General features: G+C 42.8%; 1 pseudogene; it reads right to left on the bottom strand.

Moving 5' to 3' along the window:
* LOC119320278 overlaps positions 1–2,710 on the bottom strand; it is a 54,536-nt pseudogene extending 51,826 nt beyond the window's left edge.
* Positions 2,711–10,736: the final 8,026 nt, after the last annotated feature.

Below are 10,736 nucleotides of genomic sequence, written 5' to 3'. Positions count from 1 at the left end.
TGCGTATAAGTTAGCCACCACATATGCTAGTCGCTTGCTGCAGCTCCACATATATTTGCCTTATCCATTCCTATGAGCTTAAATAGTTTTGATCGCGAGGGTGCGAGATTGCTGAGTCCCTGTGGCTCACAGATACTACAACTCCAGATGCAGGTCCAGGTGTTTCTGCTCCAGTTGACGATTACGAGCTCAAGTGGGAGTTCGACGAGGACTCTCAGCGATACTACGTGTCTTTTCCGGATGATCAGTAGTGGTGCCTAGTTGGGGTTATCGATTCAGGGCCTTGTCGCATGTTGGGGGTCTTTTCTATTTTGGCACCGTAGTCGGGCCATGAGTGATTTGTTTGATGGATGTTATTTATGTACTCTGATGTGACGTGGCGAGTGTAAGCCAACTATGTTATCTCCCCCTTTTATTATATATTGCATGGGATGTTGTAATAATTGCCTGACTTGCGACATTGCTTTCAATGCGGTTATGCCTCTAAGTCGTGCCTCGACACGTGGGAGATATAGCCGCATCGAGGGCGTTACAACTATCCAGCTACCTTCAGCTTCTGTTATATGCACACGCATCCCAGCATTCACCAAAGCAATGTCATCCTGCCTTCTATGTGCCTGTTTAAATTCTTTGACATACTCAAATGGTCTTGTCCATGGTAGTATAACAGAGAGCAATATTTCATCATCCTTCAAATCAACTTTATGGTAACCAAGAAAGAAATCTTTTGCAATCGTGGTCCTAACATTATTGTTAACATCAATTATCTGGAATTTTGCACCTGTAGCCATCCAAACTGGATTTAGGTCTGATATTGGACTAGCAGTACAAATGTTACCACCAACAGAAGCAACATTCCTGATTTGTGTTCCAGCAAACCATTTTAACTGTCGTAGTATTGCCTGGCAAGACGAAGTTTGATGAGAACCGCGCTCTGCAATAACTTTTTTTAGGAACATCTGGAGCCATGCAAGTTTAACTGCAGAACTGATTCGTATGCCTTCTTCTTCCATTTTGAGGGTTTGAAGCTCTGGAACATGCATAATTGAGATCATGACCTTATATTGAGCATTCTTGAACTTTGTTTCAACTCCCACTTCAGAGTTACCAATGATAAGTTTAGCATCTGGGTAGCATGATTTCAGCTGCAGTAGCTGCTCTAGTTTAAGAGGTCTATACCACCGAATCCCATTAAGCCCATTCAATTTAAGTGGCATAATTTTTCTCAACTGAAGTTCTGGAGGAAAAATGAGCTCCTTCTCATTGTATGCATTTCCATCAATTTCATTATATGAACTAGGTAAGTAGGTTTTCACCAAAGACAATAATGAAGATTCATTAGCATCAACATCTGTCTCATTTCTGCATGAACATGGCTTCCCAGTTGAAGGGCAGATAGCTTGGCCATTAACATTTTCTGAAAGTGAAGCAGTGTAGAAGGAATCATCTGTTTTTGCAAAAACACCGAAGGCATCTATTATTGGTCTGTAGCCAGTACAGCGACACAAATTTCCTGCAAGGTTGTCTTCAATCTGCTCTTTAGTAGGGGGATATTTACTTGATCTCAGCAGCGCATACATGGACATCACAAAACCAGGGGTGCAAAATCCAAATTGTGAACCATGTGCCTCGGCTAATCGTTCCTGTGATGGACGTAGAGCATCACGAGAAAGGCAAATAGGTATGAAATGGATGCAGGGAACTGATGAATGTATTTTCCTTCAGAATTCCACTTTTTTTTTCTTGGCATACAGTAGAATACTAGGCTGTCAAAAATAAAAACAAAATGGACATGTAACAGCTTCATTCATGTCCACATTTCCAATAAAATAGATTTTAAGCAATAAACTCTGAGATAGTAAACAAGCTTAATGAATGGGTAGGGTTTTCATCACTCCACTTCACATCTTTGGACACATTCGACCTGATTACATAATATGGAATATTTTATAATCAAAATATAACCTGTCAAAATAATAAATTATACAGTTGAAATGCATTTTCCTATAATGAACAAAATTAATGCTATCATTTGATCTATTTAATATTCCTACCATGCCAATTGGGTTGCTTTGAGTTGTGCTCATCAAGTTCTGCTATTTTTGTCAGTCATGGTTGACCTCTGTACTACTACCCTTATAGAAAAAATTTATCTACGGTTAAATCATTTAAAGGTGTGCCAGTTCATTAGATGATATTGATGTGCCTCTATCAGCTAAACAGGCTAATGCCACATGTCAGAATTAGACCTGATGCAAAACCACACCCCACCTACTGCATATACATGGGTAGGCTTTACAGCTAAAAAGTATTAACCTGTGACCTGTGAGGAAATATGCAACTCGTATTTTCATGAGGTCATAGGCCAATATATATGCACCTACAGGTGTGGTAAATACGCAAAAAATCCCGTATATAATTGGGATATTATATGGCTATATGCCTACATATATAACTCTAACATAACCAACAGAACACCATATTACGAAAAAAAAGATTCCATATTCACCATTTCACCAGCCAGTATGGAAATAAATTTAAAAACAATACTATCTTTTACCTTAGTTAAAATCATTTTGGTAACAGAGTAGCTGCCACATGGATATCTACAAGTCACTCAAAAACAGTGCATCACCTGGACTGGGTGCAAACCTCGCCGGCGATCACCAATTCCCTCGACTGTCATTATGTGCATTCCTTCCAAAGAATAAAGTGGAGCCAAGCATGCGTTTATTGCAAAGTGCCTAAATAAAGTAATTATGTTGGGTCAAAATGGAGCCCAGAGTCAAGAAATAGGCCATAACCACAAAACATGCATAACAGTTAATATATGTGATCTGCATTCACCCCTTAAAAATGGCTCATTAGAAATGCACACTATTATACCAGTTACACATACAATAGGTTAAGAAATGCAAGCAAGCTACAGCTTGCAACTGCATGCTGTGTTTCGGCTAGAGAAAGGCCAGTTGTCGAAGAATACATACTGAAATAAGGGTGAACGTATTGCAGAATCTGTTTCCAAATTGCTTGGGGGACGAAGTAAAATGGATTGGAATGACTCCATCCCCAATATAACAGAATGGAATGGAATGGTTCCAGCTAACTGTTTGGTACAAAGAATGGAGCTGTTCCAGATTTTGTTTGGTTGAGGATGGGATGGAACAGGATGATTCCATTATGTGTTTGGTTGGAGGAATGGGATGTAATGAATATGGTAAGTCACCTCTTGCATAGAAAGGGTGAGGATACCTCTTAGTATGCTGTGTTTCAACAATAACTCATTTGCATTTTGAGCACCAATTTATTCGAACTTTCAGCAACAATAACTCAAATTAGATAGAGTGGGGATGACATGACTTGTTGAAAGAATATGATCCTCACTAGGATTTCTTTGTAGTTTGATCATAGCATGAGACCATGACAGTGCAGGCCCCACATCCACCTTCACCACATCCAAGTTTTGTTCCTCGAAGGTCGATATCTACAATAAGTAGCTAGACAGAAATTAGAGCATAGTTAGTAAACCAACATATGTAGATGATTCAGGTACTATGTGTTAACTGCTAGTAAGTTTTACTGCATCTTGAAGGCTTGAAGCTAACGAATGCAGCAGCCTACGACAGAGGATGCTGGTGAGACTTGCTAAGAAGAAGGTGGTCACTAACTACAATGATGCCATGGTGTCCATTAAGGCTCAGTTTGCTGTGTACAAGCATGGACGCAGGAGGATGGCTGTACCTCCACTATGTATCTCTGTTTGTCAGTTCAGTCTCATTTTTACAGTAAGAGCACACTTCCAAATTAGCTGTCTGAAGATATAAATAAAACTGATTCTATTGCTACAGTGTAGCAATAGAGCAATGCGGTTGCTTTAAAACAAGCATTCCCCAGCAAGTTTTCTAGTGCTACAGTGTAGCTAAATTAACCCGCAAGGTACTGCTATTTTTGAACAAACTCCTCCCAGAAAAGATGTATGAACTGTCCCTCCACCATAATGTGGTTGCTCTACAACTACAACAAGCATACACCAGCAAGTTTTTCTACTGGTACTGTCAGGACCGAAACCAAGACAGTTCTGAAGATCAGCAACAGCACGCTAGTTTCAGTCAAGCAACGGCTGAGATGACTCGAAGGAGCTCAGGGAGATCCAATGGTTCGGAGGGACCCTCGCTAGTTACTATCAGTTTAAACTTTACTGTACTGTAACCGTTATTTTACTATTACTGTCTGAGCTGGCCAGCTATATGTAGCGGAGGCAGCGTACGGGAGAGGCTAAGTCGAATTTCCCCAATTCATAGTAGCTAGGAACCCTAGTTCATACTCTAAGTCCGGGTCTCTTACCTCAGATCTACAATTTGTACCTCCCAACTATCCTGATTTAATGAAATTCGCATAGATCAGACAATTGTTGGTGTTCCACATCTCACAAAGGTATCAGAAGCCAGTCAATTCATCGGCAGCGGCGACGCTGGGCGGCGAATCAAGCAGAGGAGGATGAGGGGTTGGGTTCTCCTGTAAAATCCCTCCCGTCCCTCCCTGTTTGCGGAGGCGGTGGTGACGATTCTGGAGGCGAACAAGGCGGCGGCGAATATTCGGGCACAGATCGACGAGTCCGGGAAGGTTGCGTGGAGATCTTCTCCGCGTGGTAAAATTCCTGTTCCTGACGACGATCCGTGCGCCAAGGGAAGGTGAATTCGTCCGGCGGAGACAAAGGAGTGAAGCCCGGATCGAGGTGAGTGCAGAAATCCAAGGGTAACGGTCTTCTCTTGAGCTGAAGATGGCAGACACACGTGCCAAAGTTCAGATCACAGTGGACAGATTGGAAAAGGAAGTAGCTGAATTCAGAGAAGAGCTATCGGATATGAAAGGATTGAGAACAGAAGTACAACAATTACGCTCGGAAATGGTGACTATGCCAAGGGTAGAAGCGAAGTTGACAGAGATGAACACGGAAATTCAGAAGACACTCAACTTGATCTTGCAAAACATGTCCTTAGGCAGTCAGAAGGTCGAGCCAGCAACACCGAGTGATGTTCCTCAGGTGTGTTCAGAAATGGGAACAAACAGTCCACAAGGATCATCAGTTCCTATTCAGACAGGAGTGGATCAGCCACCAGTATCCAGAAATCTGCAGCAAGAATTCTTGAAGCAAGGGCAGATCCCGGCCACAGTTGGGGCAGGCATAACAACGGGTTTACCTCCAGTGAGTATGTTTACTGAAAGCACCAAGGTACAGACTGACACACGTGACATAGATGTTTTTATCTAGGAGGTATGTGAACCAAAAATTCCAACCGACCCTATTGTTGAGAGGTTAAATTTAGTTGAAGAAGAAAACAATTACCTGAAGAAAAAATTGAAAAGAATTGAGGAGGTGGAGATGAGATTGGAGTAGCATGTTGCGGATGTCATCGATGATCACAAGATCAAGATGGATGCAATGTAGAAGCTCAATGCAAGACTACTAATGCCGGGAGAGAAAGAGGGAAGCGGAGCTGAGCGAAATGCAGAAGCTCAATGCAGAAGCTCAATGCAAAACTACTAAAGCTAGAGGAACTTGAGAGCCAGCGAGCTGCCGACCAACCATCTCAACGGCACGAAGCTACCCCAGAAGCTACCCCGCCATCTCAGTGGAGAAGCAGCGTGGCTTCCACGGAGCTCCTTCAGCCCGACTTCACGGCTCCTAGCTACCCCATGGATACTATCACGGATGCTCAACATTGCCAGCTTATGACGAAATGGCAGAACCTCACTTTGAAGGCGGTTGTCGGCTCTGTTGCACCTCCTCAACCTGACGGAACTTTTCACTGCCGTCCAATTCCACATGGCTATGTTTTTATGACAGTGGATGAAGTAATGGAGGGATTTGAGGAGCTCGAGCTTGACCACCCTACAGGTGAAGGGGAGAATCAGCTGGTTTATGCTCTGAGGAGTACATGTCTATGGCGGAAGGAGTACATCAAGCTTCCAAACTGGACGCCTCCGCCTCCTCCTCCTCCTCCTCCGGCGAGTCAGGGCACTCCGCCTCCTCCGATGAGTGATCAGGGCACTCCGCCTCCTTCTTCGGCTGGTCCAGCGTGTGAGGGCACTCCGCTCCTCCTTCGCCTCCTCCGGCGCATCGGTGCAGTCCGCCTCCTCCTCCGCCTCGTCAGCAACGGTGGAAGACAGACGTCGCCGCTTCGGCTCCTCCACTGCGTTAGAGCACTCCGCCTCCTTCTCCGCCTCATCAGCAACGACGGAAGAGAGACGCCACCGCACCGGCGGCTAGCAGTACAAGGAGAGGCGGGAGGAAATTCAGATACGGTCCATCTCTCAAGCCCTTGGAAAAGTTACCATATGAGAGGACCGAGAAGGAAAACGAGGAGATCTCTGTTGCCCAAGTGAGGGACCATTTTGCAAAGAAACCTCCACCTCCGAAGGAGATGATAGATTTGGTGAAAGCAAAGTGCACTATCGATGCCCTGAAGCGACCACCGCCGCCTCCGCCGGATTCCAACTATGTCCACTGTCTTAAAAAGACATATGAAGATGTGCAGCGGTCGGGAAGTACTTTCAGTGATGCAAGGTTAGCACAACAAAGAAGTGGGAAAAAATTCCCCAGCTTACCGAACAGGTGAACCAATCGTGCCCCCTGCTCAAGGTGTCTAGCGATATCGTTGCTAATCCGGTATCAATCCTGCTGATTACCTGAGCCATGATGTAGAGTTTGAAACAATGGAGGTGAACTGAGGCTAAAGGTCCACTGGAGCCGGGACAAATGGGTTGTTTTCTACTAGTGTTTGTAGGTTATTCACATGCGTACCAGTTGGTTGCAATGTTGGGCTATCCTCCAAATTCAACTCATTTTTTTGCGGGGCAAATGCAACTCATTTGGTGATTTGGGAGTTGTTTACTACTCGTACGCCTGTGGCAGTTAGAGGCCTGACTTATTAATGGTGGCTGATATGAAGCTCTTCTTAGTTGGTGGTTTTTTTTTGTGATTCAAACAACAGCTTCATCATTAACTAGTAACATGATTACAATCTTTTCTAGTACACAGAAGGATGCTATCTGGCACCTGGTGTATCTAAGCACACTCCGGATTTGATTCAGAAGCAAATTTGGCAACTTTGTGAGCTGCTATATTTGCCTCCCTCTTTAACATGATAAATATCAAAACCACTACATCGTTCTACCAGCTCTTATATTTCATTGATAATCAACAAGATGCTAGCTCTATGATGTTTTCTGGATCTCCAAAAGGACACAAGATCCTCAGGATCAGTCTCCATTGTTCCTTGCAGAATATTGAGAATCTTCATCATCTTAGCTCCATCTCTACAAGCTAAAGCTTCTGCTGTTAAAACATTAGGGACTGAATCATACCATTTACTACTCGCCACTACTACAGTGCCATCAGCGTCTCTGACTATTACCCCTGAAGCTCCTTTCTCATCCTTTGCATTGAAGGTTGCATCTACATTAATTTTATAGTAGGCTTCTTGTGGACATTGCCAGTTTGTCTTGGTCTTTGTTTTGGTTCCTTCTCCTTGTGGTTTTGCATTCAACATCAGATCTGATGTTGTGTCATGCACCCACCTGCAAGCTTGAATTAGATTAGTTGAGGAATCTCCATGAATCCTATTATTTCGTGATGTCCACACTGACCACATGCCACACAAAATATATCCTCTCTTTTCCGTTGCACATACTTCATTATCAATGCAAAGGATGACAATCACCTTTTAAAAATTCTGCTACATGCAATTTTCTATAGTACTTAGTAGAACTTTCGTACTTTGTTTATGCTTGTAGTGTGCATCATCTACTAGGCAATGCAGAGACCTGGTGTTTTCTTCTTGTAATTTGAATAAAATCAGCCATTTAGGAAATAAATATTTATAGACTACTGGTTGTTCTGGTGTTCCCTTACTATGACCTGGTCGTATATACAAATAAACCCTTGATAAAAAACATTAATCAATTGAGAAATACATTTTTCTTTTATTTTTCATTGTCTGAACTTGTCACGTACAGGAAAGCGAGAAATAGATACACGCGTAACATGAAGTTGACATTAGAAATTATCTCAAGAACATAGTATACTACTACCTCTATAACTAAATATAAGACATTTTTGCAGTTCAAATACAGAGGTACTCCCTCTGTCAAGAAATATAAGAGCTAGTGATCTAAACGCTCTTATATTTCTTTACGGAGGGAGTAGTATTTTTTGATTAATTAATGAATTCAGAGGTAACTTAACTCATCTCCACAGATAATCATGCATTAACTTGACAAACTAATAGGTACTCCTTCCATTAAGATACATAATGCTCATTTGGAAAATTATAGATACCATGGAGGACTTAAACATGTAAATTCTATAATTTTTTTGCCTTGATTGTGGGTTTGGTTGCATATTGAATCTCACAACTATCATACAGACCAACTATATATCGTGTATTGTGTGCCCCTAGTTCTGTGATCACATGAATGCCTGTGTTTTAATTGCAGTGGGTGCATTAATTGCAAGGGTTGCATGGATAGAGCCCCTATTAATGTCTATGTGGATATGAGACAAGTCTACTACTGTCTGAATTTTAAGTTTTTTAGAATCGTGTAAAAATATATATATCGAGACAATGGCAGTATTGAAATTTGTCTTCAGGCAAGCAACTACTGTTTATTCTGCTTCCATCTTCTGCAGTTATGCATGCTCCAAACGTCAGAAGAAATATGAAAATACATCTTGATGTACTGAAGTACATACGCAATAGCCTATTAAGTCATGGATTAATATTTGATCATCATGCGCTTTTCTCCTTAAAGTTGTTTTGCAAATTTTTTTCAAGGGATGCGTCAAGGTTGACGCATCAGGATCATAGATAGAAAAAGTGGCCAGAAGAAAAGGCCATTGTTGTTAGTACAACCCTACGGCTGCTAGAGCCCTAAAGAATCCACATGCGGATTACTCGCTCTCGTCCCTCCTATCTACCATACAAATGACTGAGCCACGTTCACGCAGCAGGCCAGCCGCTCTCCAATCCTGAGCCTCTAACTCGATATTAACAAGCAGGTCGTCCACAGATGGCGATGCGCCATTGAAAACAATGTCGTTTCGGTGCTTCCATAGCATCCATAACACCAGGGTTATCACCGTCCACGCCTCCTTCCGGAATTGATTTTGGGGGTTGAGAGTAGTCCACCATTCGACAAGCTTTGAATCTGCGGATGGCGTCCAGTCCGGCCTACTCCATGTGTTCATGACCTTGCTCCATACCTGCCTTGCTAGAACACATCCGAGAAGCAAATGGTCCAAAGTCTCAGGCAGCTGATCACAGAAGGGGCATGCCGACGGGTGCGGCAACTGCCGTCGCTGAAGTCTATTTGCTGTCCAACATCGATTCCGTGTCGCGAGCCACGTGAAAAACTTGCAAGCAGGGGGAGGGGCCCTGCATCTCCATACCTGCACTGTTCCCGCGCTCTCTATGCGGCCCGCAAAGTGGGCGCGATATGCCGATCGCACAGAAAATGTTCCTGAGCTCTCCCAAGTCCAGGCAATGGCATCCTCAATGTCCGGTCGTAGTTCTACATGTTGGGTTAGGTCCACCAGCGCCATGAACTCGAACAAGGCCTGCGTTGCCATGTCCGGGACATATCTTGCCACCATCCAGCGGTGAGGGCCTGCTTGACTGTGATCCGCCGCCCACGCTTCTTTACCATAGCATAGAGGTGTGGCATGGTGTCCTCGATGTGGCCATCAGAGAGCCACCAATCTGTCCAAAATTTACAAATTTGAAATATGCTATTAATCAGTGAGTCACAAATATGTAAGTCCACCAACATCTATCTGTTATGCAACTATGTGCAATAGTTAGCTCATTTTGGTAAGCACAAGAGCAGTGTTTATGTGCGCTGAATGATCTATAGTCTCTGCACCACAACTCCGACAACAGTGAGTGTCGTTGCATGTGCTTCATAAGTGAAAGATCTCGATCTCTAACATTTATGCCCATTTACGAGAACAACAATGTGAAAATGAACATGAAAGATTGAAGGCATGAAACATTGGGGGGGTGTTCTAAACATGGATGCTTTACATTGAGAGAAACATTGAATTACACAAAGCCAAGTCTCACTATAAATTGGAGTGATATACTAGGAAGTTTGCTTTACTAGCCACACTGCATGCCCATGCGCGTGCTACATATTCCTTTTCTAGTCTTATACCAAAATGTTATGCTCATTTCTGTTAATGAGTTTAGGCTTGGGAGTCATTGAGAATATATAAGAATGTCATTGTAAAAATAGTTGTATATAGTTGTTGCCTTCCCTGTGGCCTGTGGTGGTAGGGTGCAATTAAAATAGTTTAGTTGTAGGCTTGTAAACCACCCATTTTCTGTCAACGCCCGGCTGCAGACTAGAGAGGCGAAGCAATTGCACTTTTTATCTTGGTCACCTTAATACTTCATTTATCATCCAAGAGTTGAATTTATTCATTCAATCTAATTCAAAATGCAATTCCAGCAGTATTTACATTGATTCTAAAAGATTCACATCCCAAAATCTATGTTTGGATGTCACATGGAAATGAAAGTATTCTACCAAATTTCCTTGTTTAGAATTTGAACCTTGTGCTTACAATATAATAAAATTTAGCTCAGAATTGACTGAAATTGGACCAGCTTGTTAAAGTACGGACAAGCTACTTTGAGCTTATCGAGCAACCGAGACATTCAAATATGCCACTT

This window comes from Triticum dicoccoides, chromosome 6B (assembly GCF_002162155.2).
Source record: "Triticum dicoccoides isolate Atlit2015 ecotype Zavitan chromosome 6B, WEW_v2.0, whole genome shotgun sequence".
NCBI lineage: Eukaryota > Viridiplantae > Streptophyta > Magnoliopsida > Poales > Poaceae > Triticum > Triticum dicoccoides.
This window is presented reverse-complemented; position numbering and strand designations above follow the sequence as displayed.